The sequence below is a fragment of the Chinchilla lanigera genome, unplaced genomic scaffold (assembly GCF_000276665.1).
Source record: "Chinchilla lanigera isolate Chin_1 unplaced genomic scaffold, ChiLan1.0 scaffold00008, whole genome shotgun sequence".
NCBI lineage: Eukaryota > Metazoa > Chordata > Mammalia > Rodentia > Chinchillidae > Chinchilla > Chinchilla lanigera.
Genome location: NW_004955409.1, coordinates 14014365 through 14035871, shown reverse-complemented (window position 1 = coordinate 14035871; position 21507 = coordinate 14014365).

The following is a 21507-nucleotide window of genomic DNA, read 5'->3' as shown; positions in this document are numbered from 1 at the left end:
GGTATTTTGAGGCAAAATAAAATATTACATTACAACCTAAGCAGGATCTTTTGATTTAACTGTAATGATTTTACAAACATTAATTTGCTCTTTTTAATCTTTATCATCAGATTATTAGCAGGCTATGTATGTGAAATTTAAAATGTATCTTTAGATATACCAAATTTCACATAATAAAGATACACAGAGATAGTGTTATGGATACCTGTAAAAAATGGCTCTAATCTAAAAATCTGGCAATACAAAGTGCAGGCAAAGACTCAGAGCAACAGGATTCCAGTTCATTCTTCTGTCATTTTGGAGGCTACTAGAAAATTACACTCGTAACACTGTCTAGCGATTGTAGGGAATGGTCGCTGTTAGCGATCCCACTTAGCAAGAAAAAAATGCAAATAACAATTCTTTGTATTGCAGGAAGGATCACAAGTATGAAGGGCAAGAAAGAAGCCTGTCAATACTGAGTTACTTTTGCGAAGATTTTAACTCTAGCTCAGCCCTTATAAATGGAAGACAGCTAACATTTGCTTTCTGAAGTGTGAGTTTTATTGTGCTTCTCAGGGCTAGTAAAATTTAACAGATAAACTCCTTGGAATCTGACTTGAAAAGCCACCATGGATAGTTGAAGGAAATCAGCAGGTACAAAGTTAAGAAGGAGATAGTAAAAAGGAGAGATTTGTGGAAAGGAGATCCACAAATTCTGTGGGTGAACTTCCTGAACAGAGTATCCAAGGGGAAAAAGAGCTCTGAATGAGCAGCAGTCCTCCTTCAAGAAAACAAAACTAAAACAAATCCAAAAAACAAACAGAAAACAAAATTTTCTTCAAAGAAGCTTCTTAAAAAAAAAAAAAAATAGCATAATCGGACTGAATGTGGTGGCCCGGCCCAACACGAAGATTGCTGTGATTTCGAGGCCAGCCTGCATTCTACAGGGAGACCCTGTTTCAAAAAAAAAAAAAAAAACACCAAAATCATTACCGATGCAGACAAATGTCAGTCATTGTCAAGGAGATGTGTCCTCAGTGGAGATGGTCCAAGAAGTAAACAATATACAAGGATTCTAAAGAATCTGTTGCAAGTATATTCAAGTAATAAAGGAAAATATGTTTATGAGAAGACTAAATAGAAAATATCAGCTGAGAAAGAGAACTCATGAAAAAATAACCAGTGAAAATTCTAGAATTTAAAAAAGCATGTTTTATATATACATATATAAATTTTTAAAATTTTTTTGTTTTGTATATGTATTTTGTAAATTTTCATATATGTTTTGTAAATTTTTAGTTTTGTATATGCCTATATATATGTATATACACATATACATATACAAAACTAAACGGGCAGACATACAGAGAAGTGAAAACTGAAAAGTAATAAACCTTGCTGTTGAAATCCTAGCACTGGCCTGCTGGTCTGGGGGTAGGAGTAGCCCAAGAACATCCTTTTCTGTGTAAGTGCTTAGCAGAGATGAGCAGAGAGGATTTGTGAGTTAAAAGAGGGAGATCTGGTGTCTTGGTAAGATAGTTGTTGTTTTATCACTAAAACAATAGTGATAGGTGACTGACTTACAAAGCTGAGCAAGGGTTAGTGGTGATGAATAGAATAAAAAGAAAGATATAAAATAATATGTAAGTGAACAAGGGGAATACCATGTAAGAGAACAGATCTCCCAAACCCCCAAAAGGAAAGGAACTCCCAAAATTAGTAATAAACATGGAAAGATAACAAGAATAACAAGTAAATCAGCCTAATCAGACTTAGCTCAAAGAAGTCTGTATAAATTAGTTTAAAAATTAAAAATTAAATTTTGAAGGATTTTTAATTAAAATGAATTTAGCTTAAATTAAAATTTAAAAGGTTTATTTTATTATTATTTTAATGAAAGGATCATTTTATTATTTACTTATGGATTCTTATTTTATTATTTATTTAAGGATTATCATTCCATTAAAGGATTATTTTATTATTTTAATTAAAAAGAATTATTTTAAACCATAAGCTGTTGTGAAAAGAAGACAGCTAAGCATTGTTGCATGCAGCTGTAATCCCAGCATTTGGGGAGACTGAGGGAGGAAATGGCAAATTCAAGCCCAGCCTGTGCAGTTTATCCCACTTAGCAAGAACCTGTCTCATAACCAAAGATGGAAGGAGCAGAAAGGAGAGGAGGAGAAGCGCATGAGAAAAGAATAACGATGTGTTACGTACATGTACCATCTCTCCACGATGAATGTAATCTTTGCACACTGCAAACACATACTACAAGTAAATAAATGAACAAATAAAATGTAAAAAAGTACTGAGGATGTAGCTGAAGCAAAGGCCCTTGTACTGAGCTACATTACTCAGAAAAAAAGAGGAAAGAAAAAACAAAGAAAGCAATGCAAAGCAAATGAAGTTGCTTAATAAAAGGACCGGGATTTTTTTTTTTTTTTAAAGAAAATTTCCCTCCTGATGGACATCTCAATTGTCCCAGTGCTTGACTTCCTTGAAGAATGCTGTGATAAGCACTCTTTCATAGTCTTTGTCATCTGCTCTCAGTTTTACTAGAGTGGCCTTTTTCAGATCAAATACTGGACACCCAATTAAATTTGAATTTTGCGTTAAAACCTTTTTAAAATAAAATAATGGCCAGAATATTGCATGGAGCATTATGACACTAAAACATCATTTGTTTTTGTCTGAAGTTAAAACTTAACAGAATGTCCTGCATTTTTATTTAGAAATCTTGCAACCCTGTTTGGAATCTATGAATGCCTAGAAGTGGATTGGCAGTTGCATGGGTTTGATTACTTTTAATTTCCTCAATTACTGGAAGATTTCATGCCCAATGCCCCACCAGTAAAGCATGAAAATTTATGTCCTCCTCACAGTTTGAGCAGCATCTGGTATTTTTATGCTTTCTGATTTTCATAAAATAATATAAAACATTATTTAACTACTCTTTCAATTTGCATTTCACTTCTTACTAGTAAAGATGAGCTTTTCTTCATGTCTATCTTTAAGCCAGTGACATTTTTCCTAATATGAATCACTTCGTGTGATTCCAGTTTTATTTTATGAAATGCTTACCCACTTTTTTACATATATTATAGAAGTTCATTGTTGTTAGTGTGCCCAGGCTGGGAGATGATATTGATATCCATCTCTTGGGGAGCCACAGTTGGTATTGCATCTGCGACAAATGGCAGTTCCAGGGAATTTCTGACCAGGTTAGACTTTCTCAAGTATACCACATCCAGGGCTCCCAGAACACTATCTATGCAAAGCAGACCCACAAAAAACATTTGTTGAGATGTGCAAATGTGTATTTATATTTTGAAGATATGTATTTGTAGATCTTTTTGTTACTGGGGTGGACTGTAGCTAATGATTATTGCCATAAAGTTTACAGAACGAAAGGACTTGTAAAATTCAAGTGGATCTCATGACAATTAGACAGGCAAAAAAAAAGTCAACCATTCCTACACACATCCCTGACCATTCTAACAATTATTCTTGCAGTCTTCTCCGATTCCTATCAATAACCCAGGAAAAGGCAGAGAATCTTTCCGTTTTTGTCCTTACCTAAACAAAGAACTAGAACTAGAATGTATTTAATGTTTAGTGTATGTGTGTGTGTGTGTGTGTGTGTGTGTGTGTGTGTGTGATACCAACAATATTAAATAAGCCCAATAGCTTTTATTTAATTTTAAGTGTAAAAGTCTTATTGAATCATGTCTCACTCTGACTGCCAAACAGATGCCTAAAGGCGCCTTACCCCAGGTTGGTCTTTGTTGTTTGTGTACAGTGTCTCAGAATGAGATTCATCCTCCTGAGAACAACCAGCAAGCTATTCTTCCCCTCCCTTCCCTTAACAGAAAACTCACTCCTTACACTGCTTGTCATTTACTTCAAGGAGAGAAGTAACAGCTGGCATTTTACATTCCTTTTCTTCCCCATTAGTCCTACCACCTGCTTGAAGGAAATCACACAAAGTAAGCTGCTTTTTGTTCAGAAGTCACTATGTATCATATATTTAATATATATGAACAAAATCCAACTCATAGTTACCTACACAGTACACACAACCACATATGTTTTTTTCATATCTACTTAATAATTTTGAGTGTCAATTAAACCACTGAAAGTATGCCAAAAGAAATATCTAAGTTGTATGTAAAGAATTAGATGTCCTTGTCTTGGTTGCCAAATTAAAGGTTAAGAGTTTCTACCAAAAGTAAAAAATTAATGAATATAATTGTAGAAGATGAAGTGAGGATGACCTATAAGAAGTAAAAGCTATGGTTGCAGCATGTTTCTGTAGCATTTTGTTCTGACCAATGACCTAGAACATTTGGCTAAGCATCTATTAAATAGAACGTCTGCTTAAGTAGCAAAGAGCGGAACCCTGCTGACAAACCTTGCCAATTAAATCATCAGTTTTAGTGCAGAATCTGTCTTTGCATGGGAGCAGATAAATGCCTTCGTGCTCCTTAAACTATACAAAATATATTCAAACATAACAATAACTAAAATGAGTCATTAGGAAGCTACTGAATTAGAAATACTTAGATTCTATTTTCAGAAACATATGCCAAGAGTCTTGAGTTAGCATCAACCAATAAGTGCATTATCGTGACTTACTGTTGCTAAGATGAAATAGACATTCAACGGGACTTATCCAATCCTCAGTCCATTAGTCATGCCATAAAAGAGCCCTACAAGGAAGCCCGCTGAGGATTGTTCATTTTTCATTTTTCTATCATACTCAACTATTTCTAGCTTTAGGTGGTTTCCTTGTCAAGAAATTCAGGATGGTGTTTTATTAGTCTGTTCTCATGCCTACAAGTATTATTTTATCTTTGAGGCTCTATGCATTTCCTTTAGGATATATGATGCAATTTGGTAGAGGAAATACTGGGAAATAACTTAATTTATCTGTAAACTACTTTTGAAGGGTGGGAGAAATAAATATGAATCTTCTTTTTTTTCTCAAGCATTACTGTACCCTCTGGACACTGGAAAATATAGTAGAATATTTTCACAGCTCTAGTTCTTGCAAGGCAGTTTTGTTTAGAAGGCATGTTTGAGAGCATGACTTTGCCTATATCTCTCGGAATTAAGCCTTGAGCAATAGCCTGGACCACTGGTTCCAATTTCTGTTAAAGAACATGCAGCATTTAGAGGATGCACAAGGATGCCCAGGGCTGCCTGACTTGTCCCGTGAGTCGCTGCTCTATTTCCTCTGTTTTCCCAACAGCTTATTACTCTGAATGTCTCCTCTGGGTCTTGCTAATCCTTATCACTCATAAATAGTGGAAAGATATGTATTGTACTATGACAAGCTCATTAATAAAAACAAAAGAACCACAAGAAAACCCACTTTTGTAATGATTTCCTGATACAAAGTCTTCAACTATGTAAGTTTATAATATTCTCAGAATAAATTCACTTACATGTTTTTATACATGAAGACTAATAAATCATCAGTTGCAAGCAGATGCTATTAAGTAGAGATTGTAAATATCACTTAATGCATATCCTTAAATGTGCTTCTAGGCATTATTTGATTAATTTCTCTAGGTAGCTTATTTATATAACATTTCCTAGATATTCATTCTTTAATCAAAGAAGTCTGAGGAACATTTAAAATACAGTACAAAATTCTTATATGGATATGATATTGAGATTAATCTCCCCCCTCAACCCTTGAGAGCACATTCACTTCCTTGAGATTTACCTGGTACAGTTCTGACATGGAAGTTCTTGATTACTTCAAATTCATCTAAATGCCTAGGCATTTCCTTCTCCGTACCCAAACTGGAGACATTGCCATAAGTGTTGATTTCTTCTTATTCCTCTCATATCATGTACATTTCCTTCCGGTATTTTCAGGAAAAACTAACCCAAACTGCTTTCTGCCTTTGACCGTCAGGGCTCCCTTGGACAACCAGCTCTCCCAGTGCCTGCAAATCTATGTTGCTTCCTCCAAAAACTTTAGGCCCTGTGCTCACTGATCATTGCTGACCTGTCTTTTAGTGTTTATCTTAAAAGTGACATAATCAAAGTATAAAAATTTACATGCATTCCTTCTTGAAGTCTTGTATCAGATAATACTGCAAGTTCTCTATATGTTCTTCCAATTTTATAAGCGTCTTGCTTGGGTTGATGTTTTTCCTTTCCCATAAACATCTTATTGTAGGGCCCAGTAATAATCTGGGGAATCGCATAATTCCTATTGAAAATGCAAGCTGACAGAAATCAAATGACTCTCTGGAACCAATGTGTACATTCAAGCAAGCACTGAGTTAGATCTAGAGATTATACCACGCCAGTTAAGTGTTCTAATACATTTCTTTTTACTCTCATAACAATGCTGTGGTCTGAACTCTGACAGTTCATAAAATTCATGTAGAAATGTACTACTTGGTATGAAATTGCTGAGATAGAATCCTTACCCAGTGATGAGATCATGAGGCTTCTGCCTCCTTGAATGGGATTACTGACCTTACAAATAAAAAGACTAGCAGGTCACCCTGGCCCATTCTACCATCTGAGGACAAAGGGGAGGTGCATTTATGACTGGCCAATAGTTTTGAGTCTGTGATGAAGAAACATCATACTGGAGTGAACAGTAGGTTAAAAGTATTCACCTCATGAGCAGAAAGCAAATTAAAAAATAAAGAAACTGGGGTTCTGCAATATTCTTTGAAGACACAGCTCTAGGGATCTAAGAACCTCCCAGAAGTTCCACCACTTTTCCATAGCTCCACTGGTGAAAAAACATTTCACATGTGAGACTTTGGGAACATTCAACATCCAAACTATAGTAGATTATTCTGGGTTAGAATATATCTATATATACATAGATGAGAGAGAGAGAGAGAGAGAGAGAGAGAGAGAGAATGAGAATGAGTTTGGCACACATTATAACAGAGACTATGAACTCTCAAGATCTGCTGTCTGGAAGTTGGACATCCAGAAAATCCAAGTTCTGGTGTCATTCAGTCTGGGTCCTGTGGTAGAAGTGGGTGTGATGATGAATGCCCCAGGTCAGTTGGGAGGCAGAAGAAGACAGGAGACCTAACACAGGCAGAGGAAGAGAGAATTAGCCTTTCCTCTTTGCCTTTTTCTTCTATTTAGGCTAAAATTTGTTTTTCCAGCCATCCAGACTTCTCTTAATCCAGTCAAGTTGATATTTAAAGTCAACTGCGTTTCTACTACACATAAGTGACAGAAAAAGAGGAATATTTGTAATTATAATCTACACATGCACACATTTCCTTGCTATGTACGCTTCCTAGTAAAATATAGGTTTAAAATATATTACCAATTCAGGGGAAGTTAAAGATACTCTGTAATCAAATTCAACATAATAATTACTATTAAAAATGTATATTTCTTGTCCATGTACTTTTTTGACAGACAGATTTGTTGTTTTTCCACCAGTCAGATGACCTAGTAATATTTCAACTATTTTACTTTTTTTGTTTTGCTTCCCAGGAGCACAGTTATAAACGCATTTTAAAGCCTTTAAATGATTTTTCCATTACTACAACCATTGTATGAGTAGTAAGAACACCATGAGGTCACTCGCTGTTCTCATTTACCCTACAAGACCAAGAATGGAGTAAATATATTTTTACTTTCCAGATAAATAAAACTTTTATCATAATGATATAATTTTATCATAATGAAAACTTTCATCGTAATGATATAATTTATAGAGCTGTCCGTATGAATGTTAACATAGTATAATGCTTACTTAGAGAAGTGGACTCTGAACTAAATTACATTTCTGATATAAATGAATCAGAGAATGCTACTGGTAAAAAATATGTAAAAACTACAAACATAAATAGAAAATAAAATGTGAAAATGTCTTTCATAGTAGAAGTTTCTTGGAAAATATGTATAAGAAGACATAATCAAACAGAACTCAAGTGTAACAGGCAATTGAATCTTAAAGTTAATAAATATATATAGTCTATGCAACATAATACATATTTTGTGCAAGCATAACCGATTTGTACAACACATCAGTAAATTCCTCCAGTATAGGATCCCCCAAACATTTGTTTGTTCCTACTGTGGCCTTTTTATAAATACTCTATGACTTATATAATGAATAGCTTTTTATTAGTTCATGAATAGATTTAAAGAATAAAACATGCAAATTTCCTTTGTTTTACATAATGTTTTACTAAATGAAAGTGGCACAGTTTCTATTTTGGAGCAATTATATTGAAAACTAATACTTTATAGGAATTTGGATAGTCCCATACATTAGCATACATCTTTTAAACTATGATAAACAGGCAAAACAATGAAAACATTTTAAAAGAATGCTGAAAAATCAACTAAGGAAAAACTGTATCAGGGGGCTAAGGTCGTGAGTTCGGTTCCTGGTACCAGAGAAAAACCAAAAAAAAAAGAAAAGAAAAAAAAAAAAGAAAAACTGTATCAGTATGTCATTAAGGGCTTAATTTTCACCTCTTTTTGAAGAAAAAAGTCTTAAATTACCACCAGTTAGTTTAGATCAATCTATGACACTATGAATAATAAGTTCACTATAAACCATCCAATAAGTATGTACTTTCAGTAATAATAAACAAATATTCCATTAATGGTACTGGTTAATACTCCTAATAAAATATTCTACAAATTAATTACTTTGGATGAGTAGGCTTGCAATAAATTGATATTTCTTTTCTATATTTTTCCATGATACTCTTATTTACATTTATTAAATTAACTATGAATCAACATTTATAAAAACCTTTACAAATGTGCCTATAATGCATGATGTTTTCTCAGACAAATTTCTGTATTTTCAATAACTAGGTTATTATTTAAAAGATGTCTCATTCATCACAAAATACCTTTTCACATTAAAAGGTACACATATTTTGAAATGATACAAAAGTTAGAAATATTTTCTCCAGACATAAACCAAAATGATTTCCAAAATTTACCTAATCGTATATGTGAAGAAATGAATTCATAAACATCAAGTGACTGGCTTGATCACGGCAGTCAATAATGGAAGCCACTCAGCCATTCTTACATGGAGTGTTTATCCCAAAAAATAGAAATTAAACGTACCTGAACTCAATAAGTGAGTCCTTGAAAGAACAGTAAAGTGAAATTCAGTATTGGCATAATCTTCAAATATGCAGTTTTAGAACAAAAAAAATTAAACAATTTTATATGCTAATTAAGATAAAATAAGAAGACATACATAGGAATAGTTTTGTGATTAATATTTACTGTGAAAATATTTTTAACTGTAGAGAAAAAAGTATGTACAAGACAGAATCAAGAACAACTCAAGTATAATAGACATTAAGTTTGAGAAATATTTTTAAATATATAATGATTAACCTAGGAAACTTACTAGACTCTTTGAATCCTGAGAATTACAAAATTATCAAGAATAAATAAATCTATACTTCATAAAATGTCCAAAGCATTAAAAGTAATAATTTCTTAACTCGTTATTGAGGTTAGGATCACTCTCATATTAAACCAAGCAATAATGAGATTTAAAAATATAATTATAAAATTTACTTACACATATGTGAAAATCTACAGTTCTTAAATACATGTTTAAAGAATAACCCTACCAACCATAATTTCTCTCAGAAATACAAAGATGGTTTAATGTCAAAAAATGTTAATTTAACCTAGCATGATAGCAAATTAAAAAAAATAAAATGACATTCTTATTGAAATTATTTAATGAAATACAACTCTCAAAAAGTCTTAGCAAAATTTAAACAAAAGAAAATTTCATTTATTCATAACAGTATTTCCTAAAAGCATGAAACATCTATTACTCTTAGTGATGAAATGCTACAAACAGTACTAAAAAATTAAGTACACTCAACTATGATCTTGCAGTGCCTCTCCTATGATTATAAGCTACACCAATACTCATAGGTAAGCAGAAACAGAAGCATATTTTTAGGATAGTGTGTTTTAATATTTTTAAATAGAAATCCTAATGACAAACAACAAGGAAAGCCATGAATGAATTACAGTATTTCACATAATAGAATGTTAGTAAGGAATGAATTTGACCCATATTTATTGACTTAATTTTCTAAAACATCTTAAATGAAAGACCAAATTTCAGAGCAATACATGTAAAATGACATATCCATTTCTGAAGTTTTCAAATATACCCTTTAGTGACTACTCTGAGACTATTTTTCCTCAAATATGTAATAGATACATATTCAGAGTCCTAGAATATTTTCTACACAGGAAATGGAAAATACCCTTAAGACGGAAATTGTTCAATAATGAACAGAAAATTTCATGCTTTGACTATTTTAATGTTTCATTATAAAATCACTTAAAAGTGTAATTCTAACACAGCATTCCCTACGGTGAGAGGGTGAGATCAAGTGTACATAGAAATAATTGTGCCATGATTTCCCCGGCCAGGAAAATTAATTATACAGTTATGGGCCAGGTCACACCAATTTTCTCTGGTCTGATTCTAAATAGTTTTTATGTACTATATATTTAAGTTAAAAATATTGTCATATTTTCAATACCATTGTGATGCTAATATCAGGCATGTAATTTAAGAGTATATTTTAAAAATTCATTTCATACAAACATCAATAGGTTTCAAGTTACAAGAATAATGTAGTGTTGAATGCAATAATAGTGACTTACTATTGCAGTTCGGATTTCATGGTTATGGTTTATTGGAATTAATGAACAAATATTAAGTACTTTTAAAAAGCTCAAAACCAGCTTCCCTGGGTAGACACATTAAAAATTTCTCTATTGATTGCTTAACTAGACTGTAAATGAGATTATAGCTATTTTCCTGCCTGGTTTAGGTGATATCTGACAAGGTTTACATTTCCAAGTTACTTATAAGTGAATAGTTTCATTCATTATATGTATATCCACACTGGTTAAAAGATATCATGATATGTGATGGTTAATAGGTAATGTCACAATTAATGTGTACTGTCAACCTGGTTGACTTGAGAGAAAGGAGTTCAGTAAAGCGCACATTTGGATGTGTCAGGGTTGGTGAGAGGGGCATGACTTCACCCGTCTCTGATCCCTTCCTCTCTGCAGCTCTTCCCTGCTCCTCCACTATGATGCTTCAGCTCAGAGCTGGCCAACACTGGACTGAAACCTCTGCAACCATAAGCCAAAACAAACGTTTTATCATTTAAATCATTTATGTCAGACATTTTGTCCCAGCAATAGAACAGTAACTGATTCAGGTGAATAAAAATATTGTAACTCTGTGAAACTTTATTTATAAATTGATACTACTGATATTTAAATTCTTTGCTTGTCTTTATTCCCCTGATCATACTGTTTTTCTTAAAAAATTTGTTTTACCTTTTTCAAAAACAAATGCCACATTAAGTTTTTAATAATTTAATTGATAAGTATGGTTTCTATTAAGGCCCTCATACTAATATATTTTGAAATCCTTATTTTTACTTTTTAATTCTACACAATACTAGTGTTTAACTAATGTAATCATAGATAAGAGCTGATTAAAACTCAGTAATAATAAAATAATAAAATATACTTTTAAAAGTTGCCACTAAGCAAATAAAAATTTCAAAATATTCACTAGGATATAAAGATTTTATCAAACATGGAAACATGTAAGTTGCTGTGGGGAGAGTTCTGGTCAGAATTTAAATAATAGGTGTGGGAGGAAAAATATATGTTTACCAGAAATTAAAATTAGTTTCTTCACAGCCTCTGCTTTATAAAAGCAGGCAGAAGCATTCAATTCTTAAATTATTTCTTTTATAAAGCAGGACCAAATGCATAATATGCTTTAGCCTTTTCACACATAAACCAATATGTGACATAATATTCTTTTTTTCTTTTTCAAATGGATAGGTGGTCTTTCAGGTAAGCATGGATGTTACATCTCAATTCAAGTGCAAGACCTTTGTTTCTCAAACTTAAACAGGAAGTACAACTGTTGCCCGGTAGTTCCTTTAAAAACCTTGAACAAAGAATTGGAGGAAACAAGCCAAAAACAATGCCTGAAGTTTATTTGAAAAATGAGAGGTAAAGCAATATGGGAAGAATTAGCTCTGCAGAGCGAACTTGTGCCTAACAAAAGAGGAGATAAAATCGAAAATAAAAGCGTCCTCTGTCCACATGAGGCAGAGTGGGCTATCATGAGGTTCATGATAGGGAGCCCCTCCCTGAGGTTGCAATGTCTGCATCTTTTGGGGGCCAATGAGAAGTTCTGCTTACTGGGTCTGAGAATTACTGCTGCCCTGGGATCTTGAAATTGACAGGTCCCTCCCACTTCTCTAGCCAGTTTTGCCATGCCCTACCTCCTGCATCAGAATCACTGAGGATTGTTAAAGCACAGATTGACAGCACTAGCGCCGCTTCTTATTCAGAAGATGCAAGGAGACCTACTCTTTACATTTATATCAAGTTTCCAGGTGATTCCAGTGCAGTTATTTTTGTTTGTTTGCTTTTTGTACCAGGATTTGAATTCCGGACTTTACATTTGCCAAGCAAGGCGCTGTGCCGCTGAGCTATATCCCCAGCCTCTTTGGGCAGTTTATTGGAGGAACAGTTTAACAACTATTGCTCTAGGACTGGATGTGGGAGTGTATCAGGCAGTTTACAAAAGCTGAAGCGCCACTTATTTAAAGAGGAGCTATACTTTGTGCTGGCAAGATGGCAGGACAAAATGCCGCTAAACACAACTCTCAAGTAATTGCTGGCCATCAAAATAAGTAGCGGAAAGCCTTCTGGTAAGTACTACCTTCCATGAAGGCACTAGTATATCTAGCTGACCAAGGCGCTTATGCTTGAACGGCCTTCTAAAAGCAGCACGAGAACGTGGGCCACGGGCTACTGAAAGGTAGAAGTGAAAATGAAGATGCCTAGGTAATGCATTCTAATTCTTCCTTTTTCTCACTCTCCTCCCCTCCCTGCAGCCCTCCTTTCCCTCCCCCGCTTACAAAAGCTTTGTTTGGACTTTCCCCTTACATTCTCTCTTTTCCTTTGCCCTTCCTCCCTTCCGCCTCCCACCTCCCGGTTCCGTTTCCCATTTGAACATGTTTTTCCTACCGCCAGTATCTAGCCTGCATTTTGCCCCTGGTTTACCCTTTGGGTTTCTCATACAAGAGAAACAATGTGATATTTAAACTTGCATGCCTGGTTTATTTCACTTAAATTATGTGCTCGAGGTACATCCATTTACCTAAAAATGTCTCAAGTTTATCTTTCCTTATGGCAGAGTACAAATTCCCTATGATGAATGTAATCATTAAGTATGGCAAACATGTACTACTAAAAAAAAAAATGCCTGGATAAAACTAAGAAAAACAATACACACTCACTGAAAGTATAGAGTAGAAAAGATAGAACTAAACTAGTGAAAGGTAGTCACAAGGAAGTTAGTCATTGGTCAAATTCTTGGTGGCAGGAATAAATGAAAAAATAATAATAAATATTAAGCATTCTTTTACCTGAGCATCCTTATACCTACTCTAGTAATGTAGACCAAGAACGTATAAGTCAAACTATAAATGTAAAATGATCAAGCAAGATAAAGAAAATTTTAAGAACAAAATTTAAAATCTTTCTTTAACTAGCATAGATATATGAAAACACTTGACTCCAACAGAGAATTCATGTTCTTCTCACAGCATGAGTAACCATTATGAAAGTTCATATACAAGGCCATAAGGCAAGTTACACATTTCCAAAATTGTATACCGTAAAACACATTCTATCTCTAAAATATAATGTGTTGAAATAAAGAATGAAAAGATAATGACAAATCTTTGAAATTTCTGAATGACTTGTGGTAAGGAGAAAACATAATGAAAAGTAGAAAATAAAATAAATACTGAAAAATATTAGTTTTAGAGTGAAGATAAATCACTATATACTTTGGAAGAAATATATGTTTAAATATTCCAGGTTTTACTACAAAATTTTTATCACAATCAACAATTTAAAATTCCTAACATGTTCTGGATAAGAAATAATATATTTAACAGGATACTGTATACAAGAGTATTTCAAGACTTTTTAAAAGTACTGGGTGGCTTAATAGCTTTGGTTGTCCTATTATGACTGATTTTGCTTTTGCTTGTTTCCATAGTTTCCTATTTGTTTACAATGAAACAGATTTTTCTCTGATTATAAAAGGCAAAATTTCTTTTCTGAAAATATATTTTGGTAAGACTTGCTATGAATGTACTTAAGGTCAGTGATCTATATAATTAAATGGTTAAAATGGTAAATTTTACATTACCTACATTTACTACAACAATAAAATTTTCATGTTTGTTGTTAAGGTATAGTGTTAATTAGCATTATGTGTATTGTGTTTTTCAGTATTTAACTATTCAAATGACTTCATTTAGTTTATTTAATTCATTTGTTTATCTCTTTATTATTCTATTGCAAAAATCTAAAACTGTACTGAGTTTAAAAGCTGAAAAAACGGTGTTTGAAGCTCATAATACAAGTGATAACACCAAAATCAATGCACCAGTGCACCTGTGTTGTTTCGGTTACGTATTCATTGGTTATTGAAATCACACTGGGGAGAGTATATATTCTTATATCTTATCATTTGGGAGAAGCTGCCACTATTTCTGTAAGAAGTGGGCTTATGAGGGGCTGGGGATTTAGCTCAGTGGCGAAGTGCCCGCCTGGCAAGCTCAAGGTCGTGAGTTCGGTTCCCGGTACCAGAGAAAAACCAAAAAACAAAAAACAAAAACAAAAAAAAAAGAAGTGGGCTTATGGCCAACTTTTGATCAATTAATTTCCTTATCCATGATGAATGGACATGGGGAAACATGTTCAGATCTTACCAATAACTCCTAGAACTGGCACATGTATTAGAACTGTTTTTTGTTTTTTGTGTTTTTTTTGGTTTTTCTCCGTTACCGGGAACCGAACTCACGACCTTGCGCTTGCCAGGCAGGCGCTTTTGCCGCTGAGCTAAATTCCCAGCCCCCTATTAGAATTGTTTTAAATGAGAGTCCATCGTTGTCATCTTGCCCCTGAAGTTGATAACCACGGTATGTATGTCCCAGCGTCCCACCAACAACCATGCTATCAGAAATGAAGAGCCTCTGGAGAAGGCAGCAGAGATCTACTTTTCAGTTTCACTTCCGTGAACCAGTTCATCGCTTAATTTGTTTAAATCATTTTAGAAGGTTTTAAACTTTAAAGTGATCATCTTTTATAAGTATAAAACTACTTGAAACTGAAATAAAGATAAAATACACAAGTTATTAAATTATGCCTTGCAACAACATAAGGATATATATCCTAAGGAAGATTCAATTTTGTGAGAATTAAAATTAACGTAGCTTTCAGTGAGAATTGTGAATCCATAGTATATCACTGGCTTCTTTCAGAAAAAGCTCTAGGAGAATTGATGTTACAGCGTGCTTTCTTAAGAAATATTTTCTGAGTCCACAAAGATCTCTGTATATGACACACTTTTATTAGTATATGTTGAGGTATGTAATTTTACCTTCCTTCTGGGGATTGGTATATATACATATCTTGATTCCCCTTTTCATCTCCTTTCCCTTCTCACCCTCCCTCTTCCATCCGTCTCTTGTCCCTCTTCCTTTGTGAGTGTATGTGTGTGTGTGTGTGTGTGTGTATGTGTGCGCACGTGTATGTGCTTATGTACATGTTTGTAGTATACAACGTTGAGATTTCTTGCATGGAGTTGGTGTGTGTGTGCAACACATCTTAACTTCTTTTTTATCCCCCATCCCTTCTCTTGTCCCCTCTTCCTCCCTCTCTTGATCTGTTTCCCCTTTGAGAAAGATCTATCTTCCTACTTCCTATTATCTATCTTTTATTTTGCTCTTTATTTATACTTTGAGTTTCTTATATTTTAAACACACATTTCAAATCATTCTTTCTGAGCAATTTGAAATTACACCAAAATTCTTGAAATGATTTATTTCTGATAATAAAATAGCTTAGAACTCCATTTTTAACAGAGGGTCAACAGATTGACCATAATTACTGCATTTACAAATGGCATCTGGCAATTATTGAGTTGATGTAATCAATTTTAGAGTCCTATTGGACCCTGAGGAGCAGAGTGATGTGAATGCCAACCAACTATAAAATACAGTATAATATGCCATCCTACTTAAAAATCACTGCTGTAGTGTTCTATCTGAAACCTAACAAGCAGCTAGCTCACTCTAGCAGTGTGACATACAGGGAAGCTGTGTTTTAAATAATATTAATTACAGTGACAATCAAATTATAATGCTATGTCAGCGGCACTGGCAAAACTATTTTCAGCCATTGTAGCTTTGAATTCTCACTATCCTCTTTGCTATTTACCCTTGTTTCAAAATGAGTCTGCAAGCATCAGGTCATCTATAGAGTTTTCTATGTGTCATTAAGTCAAAATTCTGAGATACATCATATTGGCTAAAGCCCTGTATAGGTGAACACTTATGAACATCTGAACCATCAAAAGTGGCTTAGTGGATCTTGACACACTTATCTGGTTTCTCCTTCAAATTAGTGAAGAGGGAGATTTTGAAATAGAATGACAGTCATCAAAGGACAGGCTAAGAGCAGAAGAGTATTCACTTCTCTCCTTGCCATGCGAAAGAGGAGCAGGTGTTGTACAGGGCAGTAAACTGTATTAACGGGATTTTAGAGAACCACTCAGAAAAACTTGTGCTCCTTTGAAAACAGACTGGCATCTGTATGACAGCATGATGCCTAATTCACATCTGGGTCAGTTCTTATCTGCCATAACGGTGAAAGAGAGCTGACCTCTTTGGGCACAGACCAAATGGTGTTTGTGCTGCCAACCATGCATGTCATTTCTGGGGCCCAGAGGAACACCGAAGAAGGTGACATCATTTCCGATGTTTTGTGAGACTCTGCTTAAGAGGTGCTGTTGAGATCCTAATGTGTTAAGGGATGGTGACATAGACACCTGGTAAAAGAAAGAGTTAGTAGTGTGGAATAAAAGATTAGATGAGGTACATTTCTATGTCAGAGAACTATGTCATGTGGAGTCCTGTTATCCTTTAGATCTAACATATCCCAAAATTCTCCTGTGTGAGGAAGGCGATTGGATCATGTGGTGGTGTGGTATTCACCAGTGGATTCACCCAGTGATGAGTCCTGCAGGTGAACGTGACAATGGGCTGTGAGTCCTGGTTGTGTGGGGGTTACTGGGGTCATGACCTAAAAAAGCGTATTCTTACCTGTGGCTCCTCCCTTTTCTCTGCCTCCTGAGGTTCAAGAGTTGGGCACCTTTTCCTCCACCATGCCCCTCTGCCAGGCCATTTCTACCTTGGAGGGAGCTCACCATGAGCTGAAATTGTGAAGCAAAATAAACCTGTCTTCCTGTACACTGTTGGTGTCTAATATTGTGCCCCAGAGATGTGAAAATAACTAAAAACAGGTCCCTGCAGGGACAACGAAGGATATCAAAATACACCCTGCCATGGAACAAGATGTGTAGGTTGCAGTAAGTAGGGTATGATGGAAGGTCAGTGTTAGCCAAGAAAGAGCAACAAGTTATACTCGCACTGTCAGAGAGATCTCTAAATTTTTCTTTAACTCTATTCCATTTCACAAGTGAGTAGGAGCAAGCATGAGGGATTTAAGATATGGATGTGGCAGGGGAAGAAGAAATGACAGAAAAACGATTGTTCATCCATTTCCTCTACTTCTGGTTAGTGTCAGGGTCACAGGTTAGGCTTGAGACACTGGGGTAAGGAAGCAGTGGGTTGAAACTGATATGCCATAAAATTTGTGGTCGGATTGTGTGTGAAGATGAGACTTCATTTATAGATAAAATCACTTTGGATGCAAGGGGGAGAACAACCTGACAACGCATTTGTGAAGGAGGCACAACCGTTGATATTATTCCTCTTTTCTCTCATTTAATCAATGACACATGATAATAGTAGAGATGAGCGTATAAGAATTTGAAGATTTTGATTCATTAATTATGAGGTGGGTTCAAGAACTGGTACTTTTCAAAGCCTTCATGATAGACTATATTGCTCTGGAATCTACAGTCAGTTTTGATTAATGGGAAAACACTTGAAATTTCTGCATGAAAGCCATGAGCAGGATATGGAAGTCAACCCTCATCTCTAACTTAATATTGTCACAGAAAAGAGATAAAGGTCTAAAAATTGAAATGTAGATATAGAAGTATCAGTATTTGTAAATGATACTGTATACGCAAAAGAAAACCCTGAGAGAATCAATTCACAATTACAAATAGGAGGATCCAGATATGCACTAGTTTATAGAAAATGAAGGAAAGATTACTGAGGGGCACAATAGAAAGCTTGGAGTGATAGGCACTGTCACTTGATAATGTTAAATTTAGGGTTTTTCCAATAGGTCTCTGCCTTACAATAGAGGTTGCTTGTAGGATACATACATAGAGAAAATAATACAGTATGAACATCTCCTAAGAATAGCCTGAGAGTATCTCCCCTAGAAGAAGTAAACTGGATGGAGGACAGGTACAAGAACTAGACTTAGTCAATTGTTATTGTTAAAGTTGAAACCATTAAAAGAATGTGATACTGGCATATGACATATGAATAGATCAACATGACACAGTAGAATTTTTGGAAATAAACAGCCATGGTAATTTTAGTAGGTTAAATTGTTATCCTCCAAAAGGTATGTTTAAGTCTTATGTATATATGGAGCTGTATATATGATCTGATATGGAAATTGGGTACTCACAGATGCAAATATTGTAAAGATTAAAATACTGAATTAGGATGGGCCATAAAGTCAATGGGAATGACCTTGTCAGAAGCAGAAAAAAATTTAACGGTGCAATGTCTGGAATACGTGAAGCAAAACTACAATTTGTTAGGGGCAGGAGTAAAAGGAATATAAAAAATGCCAAGTAATTGGGGTTAAATAAAAGATTGTTGCCATCCTTTTAGTATTTCATAGTTTATTGGGAAAATACAGGTTCGTGTCTCATTTCAGAATAAAGATAATCCTTGGTAGGAACACAAAGGCGTGCATAGTTTCTGAATTGGTTGAGAGCATACATAATAAAATTGTGTGTGTGTGTGTGTGTGTGTGTGTGTGTGTGTGTGTGTGTGTAAGGTAAAGGGCCCTGCTTAAGAGTAGAGCAGTAAGAGTCCAACAGAACTCTGTGACACCAGCTCTTACCTTCTGAGTGATCAGAGGTAACTGATGTAAGTGTTCAATGCCTCCATTTTCTCAGTCATAAAATTAGAACAAAAATATATATTGAGAAATTATAAATATTGCATTCAAAGATATATACTATTTTCTTATCTAATCTATATTTCCTGCTTTTTTCATATTTAAAAAATAATTAATTTTCTGTGGAGTAATGTACTCTATATGCAAAACCCTGTTATTTTCATTTTTGGCCTGAAGGAAGGAGACCTGGGAAAAGATGTAAAAACACAAAGAAAATCTAGTGATCCTGGAAAAGCTTTTGCTTTTCTTCTTAAAGAGAAATATTGCCTTGTACATGGACATCATGTCTGGGGCTTCAGCCTTCTCCACCATGAATGAAGAGGCAAGATTAACGGCCCTGACTCCATCAAGCTGCTGATCAACCCCTGAACTGTGAGGTGACACAGGAAGTTTTGCATATTTACATGGAGAGGTCAGTTGAGATTGTGCCATTTGCAGATAAAGTTATTCCAACTAGAATCCAAATGAAGAATACTTAGCATTGTGCTTAATACATATCCCCTCATGTGATTATTGTTACTTTGATAAGTATAGAAAATACCATACATTTTATTAAAATGTAGAAGTTTGGGATAAGATAAAAAAAGAAAAGCAAAACATTTTAGTAGAAAATGATAAAGAGGGATTGACTTTTCTTGTTTGTTTGTTTTTTGTTTTTGTTTCGCTGTGCAGTTCAGGCTCACCTTGAGCTCACTTTGTAGCCCAGGCTGGCCTCGAACTCGCAGTGATCCTCCTGCTTCAGCCTCCTGAGGGCTGGAATTACAGACATGTGCTGCCACACCCGGCTTAGAACACTATAAAGGGGGAAACAAATATAAGTGTTAATGTACAAGTACTTTTAATTTTAAAAAATATAAATTTTACCAAACCTACTAAAGAGACCAGTAAAGATGATCAGTAAACAGCACATATTGAAATTTTAAAATATTCCTATTTTGATTGAGCATTATGTTATTGCTGATTACTGTATTTTTAAAACCTGCAAATCTATATACATGGCCATTGTGAATATGATTTTGTACTATTGAAAACAAACTAATTCTTCATCAATTAGAGATATAAAAAGTTTATACAAAATACAATTTTTAATTAAAATGATAATGTAGGTCTATATTTATTGTCATTCAATTATTATAATACTTTTGAGTTACATCCAGAATGAAAAATATAGTCTCTTTTGTTAACCTGTAGACACATACTGAACATAATCAAAACATTCACAAAGATTATTTCTCTGTAAAAAAATTTGTTTAGCTTTATATTTATTTGCATTAAAATTTCTATAATAAGTTTTGATTAGGTTTATAATAAAAAATAAAATTCTTTTCAAGTTTTTCAATGTGCTAATAGCAATATGATGATTAAAGACAAATTACAAAAAGGTACCAAAAAATCCCAAAGAGAATAACAACTTAGATAAAATAGACATGTACTAAGGCATTAAACTTAGTATTAAAACACTGCATGTTAAAATAAAACATAACATCTGTAAGAAAGATGGAAAAACACATGTATGCTTTACTTTTATGTGCCCCTTAACTGAAGTTAACATGTCAAAAGAAAAATGAGTTGGAACTGCAACGAAGGGAAGATAAATCAATCAGGAAAATATTAATAACTTTAGAGAGTGTCCAAATAATAAATCCTGTTTGATGTCACATAAACCATATGAGACATAGCCTAGTTTTATAAAATTTCAATATATATGGTGCTGTAATTCAACACTGGATTATAACATCTTTGTATTTTACATTAGTCCTTTATGTCTGGTGTTTACCATGACTTAAATATGATGAAATTTTATTGTTTCGTCTCCTATTCTAAAATAACTAGAAACGTGGGGCAAATTTTTAAAAAGAAATCAGGTAAGTGTGATATCTAAACCTAATTGTACGCTCATGCTAGGAAACTGATTTTAGCTGGGGGTGCAAATCTGTAATTGTAGCACTCTGGGAGGCTGAGACAGGGGACTTCCAAGTGGAACCCTAGCCTGGGGCAACTCTGCCCTGTTTCAAAGAAAAAAAAATAACAACAACAACAAAATTAGGAATGTAGGTCAGTGTGAAGGATCAGATTCAGTTCCCCAGACTGGAAAGAAAATGAAAGAAATAATGTTTATCTGGTGTGCACTAACAAATGCTGTAACTATCCTTTCACAGGTCCTACAAAAGGCGAGTAAAATGAATGTATCTCATTTCATAGAGAGAGCGGGCTTTATTGACTATAAGAAATGTCCTTTCTCACACCTTCTGTTATACCTGTCTACAC